Source organism: Leucoraja erinacea, chromosome 3 (assembly GCF_028641065.1).
Source record: "Leucoraja erinacea ecotype New England chromosome 3, Leri_hhj_1, whole genome shotgun sequence".
Classification (NCBI taxonomy): Eukaryota; Metazoa; Chordata; class Chondrichthyes; order Rajiformes; family Rajidae; genus Leucoraja; species Leucoraja erinaceus.
Window position 1 is genome coordinate 53,807,909 of NC_073379.1, and position 16,300 is coordinate 53,824,208.

The window sequence follows — 16,300 nt, forward strand, 5'->3', positions numbered from 1 at the left end:
CACCCTATATCCAGGCTACTGTTTGGGGGCCTGTAGATAAGTCCCATATGGGTATTTTTACCCTTACAATTCCTCAGTTCTATCCATACTGACTCTACATCTCCTGATTTTATGCCACCCCTCGCAAGAGCCTGAATTTCATTCCTCAACAACAGAGTTACTCCACCCCCTTTGCCCACCTGTCTGTCTTTTCGATAGGACGTATACCCTTGAATATTCAGTCCCCAGCCCTGATCCTCTTGCAGACATGTCTCTGCAATTCCCACAACATCATACTTGCCAATTTCTAACTGAGCTTCATGCTCATCCACTTTATTTCTTATACTTCATGCATTCATTGAAAACACTTTAACTTTAGTATTCACCTCCCCTCTCACACTTCTCAAACTATCCTTCCCATTAATTCGAGAATCTTTTGTAACTTTTCCTGTACTCACTTCCCCTTTAACTCCATCTTTATACTCCCAATTAGTCAATCCCTCCCTCCCCCCACCACTTAGTTTGAACCCACACGTGTAGCAGTAGCAAACCTGCCTGCCAGGATGTCGGTCCCCCTCCAGTTTAGGTGTAACCCGTCCCTTTTGTACATGTCACCCCTACCCCAGAAGAGATCCCAGTGGTCTATAAATCTAAATCCTTGCTCCCTGCACCAGCCCCTCAGCCACACATTCAGATCCCCTATCCCCCTGTTCCTGCCCTCACTAGCACGAGGTACTGGAAGCAATCCAGAGATAACCACCCTAGAAGTCCGGCATTTCAGTCTTCTTCCTAACACTCTAAACTTGCGTTGCAGAATCTCCTTCCTCTTCTTCCCGACGTTGTTTGTGCCTCCATACACAACTACTGCCAGCTATTCATCTTCCCTCTCAAGGATGTTCAGAATTCGGTTTGTGATATCTTGAACCCTGGCACCAGGGAGGCAACAGACCATCCTCAAGTCTCATCTGCCGTCACAGAATCTCCAGTCTGCTCCTCGGACAATGGAGTCACGATAGCTCTGTCCGACGACAGTTTCGCTGGTCGAATTTCATCGCTAGGATTGTAGCCACCAACCTTCCCGCCGCTTGGACTGGAAGTGTTGTCTGCCCTGACAGCTCCTAAAAGGGTGTACCTGTTTTAATTTGGCACAGCCACTGGGGTCTCCTGCACTCCACGATCACTCTTCCTGTATCCTTGCTACGACAACCTCACTGTAGGTCATGTCCGCGAAACTCTCCGATTACCCGGAGGTCATCCAGCTGCTTCTCCAGTTCCCCAACGTTCATTCAGGAGCTGCACCTGGACACAATTTCCGCAGGTGTAGTCTACAGCAGCTCCAGACGTGTCCCTGACTTCCCACATTCTGCAGGAAACACACTGCACCAACATGCCTGCCATTTCTTCAGTGGACAAAAATCACAAACATCAATCAAGTGTAGCCTCCTTGCCTCAGCCTCCTCGCCGAAGATTCTTGATCCAAAGACTCGCACTTTAGAAAGAAACACTGAAAAAACTCCAAAGAGCTTACCTCTCAGCCAATCCCCGCACTCCTTCAACTGCTGCTCCGCTTCTGACTTTGAAGGTATGTGTTCCTTGGTATTTAAATTAGTTGGGTTCCTGTGATGCTGACACTTAATGTTCTGGTGCTGTTTGTTGGTATTTATAGATCCAGGTCATACTGCATGTTGCTTTTATATTACTAAAGACTATCTTCTGATTTTACTCACAATTAGTAGCGAGGAATGCAGTATCTTTCATGAGTTTGTTTGAACAGCAAGGATAACATCCCCTACTTACCATTTTGTGAATGAATCAACACAAATAAATGTAGTTTTGTACAAGTGGCATTTAGTTATTTACAACACTGTAGGGTGTCCAGGCCACTAATTGCATTGAAAAGAGAAGATAAATAAATAATAAGATTACCTCAGCCAATAATAATCTGATAATTTGTAATAATTCCTTTTAGGGAGTATCAGCTCTGGAAATATTGTCAGCCTCTCCAACACCCCTGAAAGCAGGGAAATGCAATATCTTCAGAACCAGTTCTCAAGGCAGTGTAAGCAACAGTGTAAGGCAGGGTACTGCCACTGTCACCAACAACAATTAAGTCAATAAATACAGAGTAAAGAATCCCAAACCAGTTAAATAGAAACATGAATCTGAGGGAGTTTTTGGACTCACTTTTCATACTTGTGGTTCCCAATCTGAAAACTAAAGTAATAATTAAATTCTTATATTCTAAAGCATAGGAGCAATTACATCATTCTATGTTAGTGGACTATGAAATCAAACACTATTGTGAGATTTTCTATTACACTCATTGTCCCTTGAGTTTCAAGAGCTAAATACGACTGGACACTGTTATTCAATAAATCCTGGTACTTCTCAACACTTCGTTCCCCTTTATTCCCAATTCCAGTCAAAGAAATATTAATATATGCAAGCTTTCTCTTTCACTCAAGTGCTACCTTAAAATCCTTTGCTGTCTTCCTAGTTACAGCCTCATTCATCTTCCATTGCTTTTCCTAACGAGAGAGAAAGAGAGCTTGGTGTGTGCGGGTGACAGGCAAACAGGAGAATCAAATACTCAGAGGGGTGTTATTTTGTATTGTTACTTTATTGATAGTGTTTCTGTTTTACTTGTATTTTGCTTTAATAAAGTTAACTGTGCTCTTTAGCATGTGCCTTCTCAATTTATTGAACCGAATCCTTGAATCCTGCATACATTTCATTACAATAACAGAATTCTGTATTATTTGAATTAGCTTTCAGATTCAGATTCAATTTTAATTGTCATTGTCAGTGTACAGTACAGAGACAACGAAATGCATTTAGCATCTCCCTTGAAGAGCGACATAGCAAACGATTTGAATAAAAAGAATAAATAATAAGTGTCCGGGGGGGGGGTGATTGGCAGTCACCGAGGTACGTTGTTTAGTAGAGGGACAGCGGCCGGAAAGAAGCTGTTCCTCGACCTGCTGGTTCGGCAACGGAGAGACCTTAGCGCCTCCCGGATGGTAGGAGGGTAAACAGTCCTCTTAACAGAGCGGAGACAGCGCTTGCTTTGGACAACACATAGGGGAGCGTGATCCTCTTCTGGCCGCATTTAGGCCTATTCCTCCAGATAGCATATAAAAGGGATTTTTTAAGTAACTTTCCCTCTTGCCTTACATTCCCATAGCTAGTCAAGATAATAATCTTAAGGACTCTTCAACTCCCATAGACTAACAATTGAAGTTTAAATAGAAGATGTTTCAAATACATTACAATATTAAGGAAAAAATCCTGCTCACTTCTAATTCTCATATTCCACCCCAAGCCTCTAAATTTACTCTTGACCAAAGCCATCATCTTCTAATACCTGGTCACTTTTTCCTTCAATCAACATTTAACATCAGATACTTTTGTTATTATTGAATTACTATTTGTGGGATCTTGCTATGTTCAAAATGGCTACTGTCTCCAAATATTAGAATAATAAGGACACCTCACCAGCACTGAAGTGATTTTGGAACATCTCCAAGTCGTCAGAGATCCTAAATAAGTTATTTTTGTGTATCTAAGTGTATTCCTTGCTACACCTTCTGCATTGGCATTACTATCAAAACCTATGAAAGACAGTTAGTGCTCAAATCATTCATCACCTTTAGTATTAACAACCCTTTTTATTAACAAACCACGATAGCAGCTCCGCCGGCAGCCTGTTGGTTTTTTCATCTTTTTTTTATTTTTAGTGTTTGTTAAAAGTTTGTTTTAATGTTCTCTGGTTTGTCTTATGTGGGGGGAGGGGATCGGGGGAAACTTTTTTTCAGGTTCTTACCTTTCCGGAGATGTGATTAATATTCGGATCGCATTCTCCGTGCGCTCTGCGGCCTTCCATCGATGGAGCTGGAGGCCTCCTCGGACTGTCATGAGCCCCACCACGGGGCGTGAATTTAACATCGGAGCTGATCCCTTGCATGGTATGGCTCCAACCTCGGCCTGCGGATTTACCATCAAGGGCTCGCAATCTCGGGGGAGACCGGGTCGGGAAGCTCCAACAACGCAGAAGGTTCGACCAGCCCCATCGCGAGGTTCGATCGCCCAGCGCGGGGGAGCTGACATCCCCCCGATGCGGGAGCTGATCGCCTCGACGCGAAGGGCCTGAACGCAGCTGGCTACGGGAGTCAAGATCGTCCCGTCAACGGAGGGCGCGAGGCCCCCAACCGCGGGAGAACAAAGGGAAGGGACTTGAACTTTATTTTGCCTTCCATCACAGTGAGGAATGTGTAGGAGTCACTGTGGTGGATGTTCATGTTAAAATGTGTTTTGGGTGTTCTGTTGCTTTTTATTTGTATGACTGACTTGGCAAATGAAATTCCTTGTTTGTTGCAAAACATACTTGGCAAATAAAGTTATATTCTGATTCTGATCTGTCACTGTCTAAGCATTAGAAGACATTCCTCATGAGTGTGGAACATTATGTAATATGATTAATGTTACATGGCTTAATATATCCTGAACTCACTGAAGTGTGCATATTAACACTCTGTCGTTCACTCAAATCTATTGATTCCAAAGTGCATTCTTCATCCTTCCCTTAATCTTCAGGTACATAAATGCAGACATACTACTACCAGTCAGTGCACCAGTGACAGGTAACTTTTACTGTATTCGTCTTTTAGTTTAATATTGTCTTGTGCATCTACAAGTATCCGAAATATTTGACATCAATAGAAAAAATGTTCACTGCTAAGGCAATAACTCTTCTGGTCTCTACGTTAGATGGAACGTGACGGTGTAATTTTCACATAATTAATCCCCTCATTCTAGCCAACTCCCGCAGTTGCCCATATTTTTATTGTTTACTCACTCTGTTCCATCTAATCCACTTCTGTTCCCATTACCCTATTTAGTTATATCAGTGATCAAGGCAATCTCAATCCGAACCCTTGTCTTACAATATTTCTTTATCACTTCAAAGTCACTAGAAAAGGTATCCCATCACTCTCAATTATATTTTCTTAAAATTTATATAATGCCTAGTCCAGTTAAATTATATATTTTGCTTCTATGTATATATTTTTTTAATTCTAGTTTCTATTAAATGATCTTTCAAGCCATATCCTTACTCGACATCTAGATTCAAGCTATTCCATTGAAAAGTAAACATAAAATGCTGGAAACACTGTTGGTCAGGCATCTATGGAAAGAGAAAAAAAGTTGTTGGAATTTCACAAATGACTTGTGGGCTGAAAACCAAATGATGGGCAGAACAGTGTCACAGTGGTGCCAAGTTAAATTCTTACATCAGGTGTTGACTCTGTATAGTTTACATGTTCTCCCCATTTCCTCTTATATACAATACAATACGATAGAACTTTATTTATCCCAGGAGTAAAATTGATCTGCCAACAGTCATAAAAAACACAAAATACATGAAACATGAAATTACAGCGACGAGTGGAAAGGCTTGGGGGATGTGCAAAGATTGAGGGGGGGGTGAAGTTGGAAGGGGAGTCAGTCTCGGTGTACCCCACCGACCCACCCTGTTGTATGGAGCCTAGTCATCGACCACAGCAGGCACCTGAGAGCCCTGGAACAATACCATCAAAGGTCCTTACAAAAGATTCTGAGAATCAGCTGGGAGGACAAACAAACCAACATCAGCGTTTTGGAGGAAGCCAACATGACCAGCATCACCACAATAATGCAGCACCAACTTCGATGGACTGGCCATGTCATCCGCATGTCCAACTCACATCCCCCTAAACTATACTCTCAACTGAAGGAGCCCCCGGCGGGCCAAAGAAACGCTTCAAGAACAACATCAAGAACAGTTTGAAGAAATTCCACATCACATCGCGCAACTGGGAGCAAAATGCACTGGACAGGCGCTCCTGGAGGAAATCCGTGCAGGAAGGAGCTGCGCGTCATGAAACGGAGCTACGCCATGTCGCAGAGACAAAGCAACAGCACCGTAAGGAGAGAGAGAGAAGGGGGCTCGACGACTACCAACCACCGCCAGTCTCCACTACCCACGTTGCACCAAGGTGTGTGGATCGTGGATTGACCTCTACAGACATCTGCAGACCCACAAGTAGACGACCCTATGGAGAGGAGAGGAGTCGTGCTCGTTTTGAGTGACTGCTGATGATGATGACCCCACGGCAGAAGGGGGAGGAGTTGTAAAGTTTTGTAGCCACAGAGCAGAAGGATCTCCTGTGGGATTCTGTGCACTTGGAATATTTAAAAAATGGGCATGTTGATAGGTATAATGACCATTATAAAATATCCCTTGTATGTAGAATGGTAGAATTGGTGGGGAATTGCTGAGAAAGTACATAGGATGGTGGTAAACAAATGCTGGCTGGTGGGCACCAATTTCCATGCTGTATGACTTGGTGACTGATGGAAATCCAAAAAAAACACAAAGAGCTGCAGTCAGCTAGTCAGGCAGTGGAAAGCAAAACAGAGGTCATGTTTCAGGTTGGTCACTCTTCAAAATAACTTTTTGTTCCTAAATCAGAAAACGTTCTTAACGAGCAGGGTACAACATTCGGAAAAGGAGTGTGGGGGATAGAAACAAAATTGTGATGGGTTATGTCCTAACAGCAATTTGCATTCAATAGATCTAGAAAGATTAAGAGACCAGAGCAAGAGGTCCAGAGTAATAAGAATTCTGCAGGTGTAGGAAAAGGTTTGCAGTTTGAGATGAAGATTCCTGGCCAAAGAAATGGGCACAGAGAAGGTGGTGAATTCATTCAGATGAGAACCTGGAGGCCAAAGTGGAAACATTTGCTCAAGATGGGTTTGGATCAGAAAGGAGAGGATTGGAAGAGCGATGAAACTAGAGGGGAAGATGGAGACAGAGGAAAGTGAAAGGCTAGAAAGCTTACGATGGATATTGGAATCTATGAGCTATTGAAGTTTGCGATCTTTGATGACCAAATGGAAGGAAAATGTTTTATCTGTTGCAGCACAATACAGCAGATAATAAAGTGGAACTATGGCAACCAGTTTTGAGAAAGAGTTGGTGTTATTAGAGCCAGAGCATTATAGCACAGAAACAGATCCTTCTGCCCATCATATTCAAACAGACTATCAAGTACCTATCTGTATTAGTCTCATATGCCAGCACTTGTTTCATAGCGGTCTATGCTGTGGCAATTTACATGCTCATCTCAACACTATTTAAGTGTAGAGTGTATCTGTCCTCTTGCCCACTCAGGCAGTGGTCCAGATTTCAATCATCCTGTGGGTGAAAAAGGGATTTCTCAAATCCCCTTTAAACCTCCTATTTCTTACCCAGAAACCTTGCCCTCTACTTTTCAACACCCCTGCTATGGGAAAAGTTTCCTACTATCTGTGCCCCCTGTAATTTTGAACAACTCTCATCAAATCCTCCTCAGCTTATCTGGTCCTAGGAAAGAGACACAGACTATCCAGTCTCTCCTCATGACGGAAAATGCTTTATCCCAGGCAGCATCCTGGAAAACCTCTACTCTGCCATCTCCAGTACAATTGCATCTTTTCTCTAGTGTGGCAGTAAAATCTGTACATTGACCTATCCATTATTTTTTTAAGTTGAACCATAACATCCCTGCTCTTAAATTTCATGCTACATCCACTGAAGGCAAATGTATAATGTACTGCTTTCACCACCTTATCTACCCATATATTTCAATGATCCTTGGACATTGAGGTCCCTCTGTTCCTCAACACTCCCTAGAGCCCTACCATTTCTTTTGTATATTCTAACCTACACTTCACCTCATGCATATCAGGATTAAATTATATTGATCATTGATCTGCCCATCTTACAACCAGTATTATCCTGCCACCTATAACTCTCTTCTCACTGCCAACACTACCTGCTTCAAGTCAAGTCAAGTCAACTTTATTTGTCACATACACATACAAGATGTGCAGTGAAATGAAAGTGGCAATGTCTGCGGATTGTGCAAAAACTACAGAACAGAATAGAACAGAATCAGTATTTACATGTTAGGAAAAAAACTATAATTTTAAAAAGACACAACACAACAGTAAATTAGTACAGTGAATTAGTCCCTGGTGAGATAAGAGTTTACAGTCCTGATGGCCTGTGGGAAGGAACTCCGTTTCATCCTCTCTGTTTTCACAGCATGACAGCCGAGGTGTTTGCCTGACCGTAGCAGCTGGAACAGTCCGTTGCTGGGGTGGTAGGGGTCCCCCATAATGTTGCTGGCTCTGGATCTGCACCTCCTGATGTATAGGTCGTGCAGGGGGGCGAGTGTAATTCCCATAGTGCGTTCGGCCGAACGCACTACTCTCTGCAGAGCCTTCCTGTCCTGGGCAGAGCTGTTCCCAAACCAGATTGTGACGTTGCCAGAGAAGATGGTTTCTACAGCCCCAGAGTAAAAGCACTGAAGGGTCCTCAGAGAGACTCTGAATTTCCTCAGCTGCCTGAAGTGGTAAAGGCGCTGCCTTGCCTTACTCGCCAGTGCGGCAGTGTGTGTTGTCCATGTCAGATCCTCTGTAATGTGGATTCCCAGGTATTTGAAGCAGCTCACCCTATTCACGGTAGCCCCATTTATCTCCAGTGGAGTGTACATCCTCGGATGATGTGCCCTTTTAAAGTCCACAATCAGCTCCTTAGTTTTTATGACATTCAAGAGGAGGCTGTTGTCCTGACACTAGTGCCAGATCAGCCACCTCCTCCTGGTAGGACTTCTCATCGTTATCTGAGATCAGGCCTACCACCACAGTGTCATCAGCAAACTTGATTATGGAGTTAGAGCTGAACCTGGCCACACAATCATGTGTGTACAGGGAGTACAATAGGGGGCTGAGGACGCAACCCTGGGGCGATCCTGTGCTCAGGGTGAGGGTCTTCGATGTATTCCCTCCCATCTTGACCAGTTGGGGCCTGGCGGTGAGAAAGTCCAGGACCCAGGCACACAGGGTGGTGTTGAGCCCCAATTCCAGTAGCTTCTCAGCCAGTCTGGTGGGAACTATCGTGTTGAAGGCTGAACTGTAGTCAATGAACAGCATCCTCACATAGTCCCCCTTCTGGCTGTCAAGGTGAGAGAGAGCGGTGTACAGAACCTGGGAGACCATATCATCCATGGATCTGTTCGGACAGTATGCGAACTGTAGCGGGTCCATGTTGCGATGAAGGGAGGCACAGATGTGGTTCTTAATCAGCCTCTCTAAGCATTTCATGACCAGCGACGTGAGGGCCACCAGTCGGTAGTCATTCAAACAAGCTGGAGAGGCATTCTTTGGTACAGGTACATTGGTGAATCTTTTGAAGCAGGCAGGGACCATGGACTTGGCTAGGGAGAGGTTTAATATTGTGGTGAGCACTGGAGCTAGCTGAGTAGCACAAGTACTCACCCAGATATACCATCTGGGCCTACAGCTTTCCTCGTGTTCACATGCGTCAGAGCCCACCTCATGTTCTCCAGCAACACCTCCAAGCTGATCAAAAAGGCGCAGCAGCGCCTTTACTTCCTGAGGAAGCTCAAGAAAGCTCACCTGTCCCTCCAGATCCCGACCAACTTTTACCGCTGTACCATCGAAAGCATCCTGATCACCTCCTTCACGGTATGGTACAGCAATTGCACCGTAGCGGACAGGAAGGCACTGCAACGGGTGGTGAAAACCGCTCAGTACATCATCGGTGCCCCGCTCCCTGCCATGGATGCCCTCCACCGAAAACGGTGTCTGAGACGGGCCGGGAAGATCATCAAAGACCCCTCACACCCCAACCATGGACTGTTTGCCCTCCTCCCATCAGGGAGGCTGTACAGGAGCCTCAGGTCTCGTACTAGTAGGATGAGGAACAGCTTCTACAACAACACTATCACATTGCTGAACTCGGAGTCCCGCCGATAGATTTCTCCAGTCTCTCCGTCCACATTGTTTGCTTATTCTGTATTTTTATTTCTATATTGCACTATTACTACGGACTGACGCTAAACTGCATTTCGTTGTACCCATACTTGTATCTGTGCAATGACAATAAAGTTGAATTGAATTGAATGTTGTGCTCGGAGAATGTGTGCACATCCCCAGCGATGGACCTCCCTCCAGCCTCGCTAGCCAGCACGCTGATGGTGTTGTTGTTAGCCGGCGAGCTAGGGGTCATGTTGCCCATCTCGAAACCAGCGTAGAAAGAGTTCAGGTCGTCAGCTAGGGAGGTGTCGGCACTTCCGGCTGTGAGGGGGGGGGGCTGCTCTGGTAGTTAGTTACAGCCCGTAGCCCCTGCCAAAGGCGACTGGTGTCGTGCTGCTCCATCTGCGACTCCATCCTGTCCCTGTATCTCATTTTTGCGTCCTTCACCGCCCTTTGCAGCCTTGTAGTCGTCCATATATCCGGATGCCAGGCCGGAGTTGTAAGCAGTGGTGCGAGCATTCAAGGCAACGCGAATGGATCTGTCCCCCCAGGGTTTTTGATTAGGAAAGATGCTAACCCTTACTGTGGGGACGATGTTATCGGCTATTGTAGCAATGTGACCGCGTCCGCAAACTCACTGACGTCACTGGAACTTACTTGGAACATATTCCAGTCGACATCGCTCAGTGCATCTTGCAGCATGGCCTCTGAATGGTCGTACCACCGTTTTGGGTCCCTCGTCTCTGCCGCTTCCCTTACTATCCATTGTTTATACTCCGGCAGCAGGAAAATGGCAGCGTGGTCAGATTTTCCAAAAGGAGGGAGTGAAACGGCCTTGTAGCCTTTCCTGAACGGCGTGTAGCAGTGGTCCAAGGTTCTTTCCCCATGGTGGCACACGTGATGTGTTGGCAGGTTAGGAATGACCTTTTTGAGATTTGGCATTAAAATCTCCAGCCATCACCATAGCTGCATCAGGATTCTTGTTTTGGTGTCAACATGGAACATTGTGTAGGGCCGATAGTGCCACGTCGGTGTCCGCATGCGGTGGAATGTAGACGGCTGTGATGATCACTGAGCTGAACTCCCGAGGAAGGTAGAATGGACGGCATGATGCTCCAGGTCAGACGAGCAGGAATGAGAAAGCGTCTTAATATTTCCAGGGTTGCACCTGTTATTATTGGTCATGAAGCAAACTCCTCCATCCTTGGATTTCCTGGATTCTTCCGTTCTGTCGGCACGGTGGACAGTGAGGGACACGGTTACGCAGATTACCTGATCCGGCACCAGCGAGGTCAGCCATGTCTCGGTCAGACAGAAGATGTTGCAGTCTGTTATGTCCCGCTGGAATCTGATCCTCGCCCTGAGGTCATCCAGCTTGTTCTCCAGGGACTGGACGTTCGCCAGAAGAATGCTGGGCAGAGGTGGACGGAAGGCTTGGGCTCTCAGCCTATTCCGAATCCCCCCCCCCGCTTACCCCGATGTTTTCTCCGGCTTTTTCCCGGAGCCGCGCTCCCATTGTTGTTGCCGCGGCGCGTTCGGTTGAACTCTGCCGGCAACGCTGGATCGGTGAGTAGTATTTAAAAAGTCTCCGGTTACATTAAAGTTTAGTTTTACGAGTGTTTCCCGGTTGTGCGTTGTTAGTGCTAGTGTGTTAGTACTTAGAAATAAATTAAAAATGAACATACAAGTTAAAAATATGCAGTCTCCGCGGAACTACCACGAAGGCGACTGCACCTGGCCGTGCCTTCTTGCTTCATGCCATCTGCAAGTGTAATATTAATTTGTCCTACATTTAGATCAAAATTGTTAATGTACATGAAAAGTATGCCAGCAATGATCCTTGTGTCATACCACATCATAGGGTTCTAATCACAAACAACCCTCCACTATCCGCCCCTGCTTCCTTGAACAAGCCAGTTTTGGATCCAGTTTGCCTTCTTGCCTTGGTCCCCATCAGCACCAACCTTTTACCAGATTCCCATGTGGGACCTTCCCAATGGCCTTACAAATTCCATGAACACTACACACTCTCCTTAGCAATACATCTTGTTAGCTGTTTAAAAATCTCATTCAAACTGGTGAAACAGAATTGCACCCTTGCAAAGCCATGTTGACTATCTTTATTAATCCCTAACCTTCCATGAATAATTGAATCCTTTCCCTCAGATTTATTTTCCTGCATCTTTCCGGCTACTGAGGCAAGACTTACTGGCCTGTAATTCTCCTTGCTGTCTTTCCTAAATAAAAAAGGTATCAGGTTTGCTGCCCCTAGTTATCTAACATCTCACCTGTGGCTGGGGAAGATTAAAACAAATCTGTCAGAGCCCAAGTAGCCTTCTCCTTTGTCACTTGTAACAGCCAGGAATATAGATAGAGCATCAAGCTCCACCTATGTGTCCACTATGACATCTAATGCCACTTTTTTAAATGTTAACCAGCTCTAGAATTTCACCGTCCACCTCCCCAAATTCTCCAACTACATTATCCACCATCCATGTGAATACATATGTAGAGTAACCATATTGTTGCAGAGAATGGTTAAAGAGGCTAAACACAAAAAGCTGGAGTAACTCTGCGGGTCAAGCAGCATCTCTGGAGAAAAGGAATGTGACGTTTTAGGTTGAGACCCGTCTTCAAACTGAGAGTAAAGGGAAAGGGAAACAAAAGATATAGACGATGATATAGAGAGATATAGAACAAATGAATGAAAGATATGCAAAAAAGTAACGGTGATCAAGGAAACGGTTCATTGTTGGCTGTGGGCTGTGGGCTGTGGGCTGTGGGCTGTGGGCTGTGGGCTCGGTATAAACAAGTTGTACAATGAAACTCACCAGGACAACAGTGAAATGATTAATGTGTATGAAAGAACTGCAGACGCTGGTTTAAATCGAAGAGACACAAAATGCTGGAGTAACTCCGCGGGCCAGGCAGCATCTCTGGAGAGAAGGAACGGTTGACATTTCGGGTTGAGACCCTTCTTCAGACTGAAACTAAGGTGGGGAAGGGACAGGGGATGAAAGGGTTACTTGAAGTTAGAGAAATCAATATTCCTACTGCTGGGGTGTAAGGTGCCCAAGCGAAATATGAGGTGCTGTTCCCTCCAATTTGCGTTCGGCCTCACTCTGACCATGGAGGAGACCCCGGACAGAAAGGTCGGAATGGGAATGGGAGGGAGAGTTAAAGTTCCCTCCCATTTTTTATTTTGGAAAGGTAGCAAGGATAGGCCAGGTAATTACAGGCCAGTAAGTCTTGCTTCAGTGGCCGGGAAGATGCTGGAAAAACAAATCTGAGGGAAAGGATTCAATTACTCATGGAAGGATAGCGATTACTAGAGATAGTCAACATAGCTTTGCAAGGGTGCAATTCTGTTTCACCAGTTTGAATGAGATTTTTAAAGAGCTAATATAATGTGTTGCTAAGGAGAGTGTGTAGTGTTCATGGATTTTGTAAGGCCATTGGGAAGGTCCCACATGTTCTTTAATACACATTAATTGTTTATTGCTGTCCTGGTGCGTTTCATTGTACAACTTGTTTATACCGAGCCCACAGCCCACAGCCCACAGCCCACAGCCCACAATGAACCATTTTCTTGATCATCGTTACTTTTTTGCATATCTTTCATTCATTTGTTCTATATCTCTCTATATCATCGTCTATATATTTTGTTTCCCTTTCCCTTTACTCTCAGTTTGAAGATGGGTCTCAACCTAAAACGTCACATTCCTTTTCTCCAGAGATGCTGCTTGACCCGCAGAGTTACTCCAGCTTTTGGTGTTTAGCCTCTTCACCTTTCTCTGCAACAATATGGTTACTCTACATATGTATTCACATGGATGGTGGATAATGTAGTTGAAGAATTTGGGGAGGGGGACAGTGAAATTCTAGAGCTGGAAGATCATGTAGACCCGGGAGGACTGATCGAAGGTGTTCAGTGAAACGACCGCCCCTGTCTACATTTGGTCTCGCTGGTGTGTTATATCATGTGAGTGCACATTATTCCCTTCTTCATTTGCTGTGATTTTTATTCAGCTCTGCAGACTGACAGTGGTTCTGTTTTCCACACTTTCTACAAGTGGTTTCAAAGGCTGGGCAGTTGGTTTTATCACTGAACACATGCAATCTGCCACTATTCCTGCATATTTGCAGTTAAACTTTGGTTGGGGATTGGGACATACCCATACCTTAGATGTTTGGGTCTATACTGTGTATAGGCCTTCACTGCATTGACTTTCCTGCCTGCAAGACACGTTTGCCTATTTGTAGCTTCATGTCCTCGTGCTATGTCAATGGCATCTTGGAGAGTCAATTGCTCATCCCTTCCAATGAGAGACTTCTGGACCTCTTTGTGGAAATTTCCCCATATGATTTGGTCAAGCACTCTGTCATTTATCTCTTGACTATCTCTGAACTTACATTTCGATGCAGCATTCTTCAGCTTTGTGAGCGTCATCCACAGATTCATCACTGGTTTGCGTGAGCCCTTGAAAAGAGTATCGATGTATGTGATCGCAGGGCTTCGGTTCAAGGTGTCTTTCAAAGGTATAGAAGATTTATCTAAAATAAATGTTGTCTTCTCTGTCCTCCTCTTGCTTAAATGTCCAGTTGTTGTACGACTCTAGTCCCTTCTCTGCTGACCAGAGAAGCAGGTAGCTAGCTTTCTCACTCTCACTAGCTTTCTTGAACACACTGTTGAACAATAGTCCACATTTTTGTCTAAATCTGACAAAGGCATTCATTATATCAGCTGCTTCCCTGTCCATTAGTGGCGCTAGAACAGGCGTGTTTGTTGCAGTCATATCTATGCATACAGTGTTGCCGTTCCATTGTACGTGCCAAGTTAATCAATCAGTTATAAATATTTAAGTTTGCAGTGTGGTTACTCACTCATCCTTCACTAGCATCGAGCGACAAAACAAAGTCATCTTTTGTTGAACATTTGCGTCTTCAGTAGCTGATTAAAGAATATTTAACACTTGTGGGTCGTAGACCGCTGTCACCATGTCATGTTTTGTGTTGCTTTGAAGTCCGTCTTCAAGATAAAGAACGGAGACAGCACTTCTAGTTGTAGTTTCCTTTATTAGTAGTGTTCTACAGGTTCTCATTCTGCAACTGTTTGTGCTATCTAGATCACGACTTAACTATGTCATGATGAAATATCAGTCTCTGCACCTGGAACAATAGATATCGAGTAGATGAGGTTGGAGGAGGTGCAAGTGAGCCTCTGCCTAACCTGAAAGGACTGTCGGGGTCCCTGGACAGAGTCGAGGGAGGTGGTTTAGGGACAGTTGTTGCATCTCCTGTGGTTGCTGGGGAAGGTACATGGGAAGTGGTTTGGGTGGGAAGGGATGAGTTAAGCAGGGAGGGAGGCCAAATTGGAGGAACTGCATCTCATATTTCACTTGGGCAGCTTGCAAACCAGCGGTATGAATATTGATCTCTCTAACTTCAATTAACCCCTCTCACTCTGTCCCTCCCCCACTATAGTCGTACTAGTTTCACTGTCATCCTGGTAAGTTTCATTATCTATACATCTCATTTATAGTTGTGAGGGGATTTTAAGTTGCTATCCACGTCAGATAAAGGGGAGATTGATAAAAATGCATCTATTGATGCTCCTGAACACATCACCAGTGATAGACATCCCCGATGCAGGAGCTGATTGCCCCGATGCGGAGGGCCAAAAAGCCGCCCGCTACAGGAGTCAAGGTCGTCCCGTCAACGGAGGGCTCGAGGCCCCCAACTGAGAGTATAGAAGGAAAGAGATTTGAACTTTTCTTCACCTTCCATCACAGTGAGGAATGTGGAGGAGTCACTATGGTGGATGTTTATGTTAAAATGCATTTTGTGTGCTCCATTGCTTTTAATTTGTATGACTGACTTGGCAAATGAAATTCCTCGTATGTTGCAAAACATACTTGGGTAATAAAGTATCATTGTGATTGCGAAAGACATGTAGCTGTATATACAAGACCAGAAGTGAAATAAATCTCTGTGAACGAATAGCAAAAGAGATGGATATAAATGCTGCTGAAGACCAAAAGAGAACTTCATATGGAAGAGAGGAACTAGTAAATACAATATTACATTGGCTGAATGGCAGATGGCAGAAGAGTATGAATAAAGGGTGCTTTCTCTGGTTGGCTGCCAGTGACTATTGGTGTTCCGGAGGAATTGGTGTTGGATCCGCTACTTTTCATGTTGTATATTAATGATTTTGATGATGGAATTGAGGGCTTTGTGGTTAAGTTTGCAGATGGTACAAGATAAGTGGAGGGGCAGGTAGTGTAGAGAAAGCAAGGACTCTGCGGATGGACTTGGACACATTGGGATAGTGGGCAACAACGTAGCAATGTGTGTGGTCATGTACTTTGGTAGTAGGAATAAAGGCTGTATTCTAAATGGGGAGAGAATTCAGAAATCGGATGTGCAAATGGACTTGGGAGTGCTGGTGCCGGAT

The 16,300-nt window shown here is 44.7% G+C and overlaps 1 protein-coding gene across 1 annotated transcript in view; it reads left to right on the plus strand.

Moving 5' to 3' along the window:
* Nucleotides 1-16,300, plus strand: part of LOC129695600 (zinc finger and BTB domain-containing protein 5) — a 413,756-nt gene that overhangs the window by 62,730 nt on the left and 334,726 nt on the right. The window lies entirely within an intron of this gene.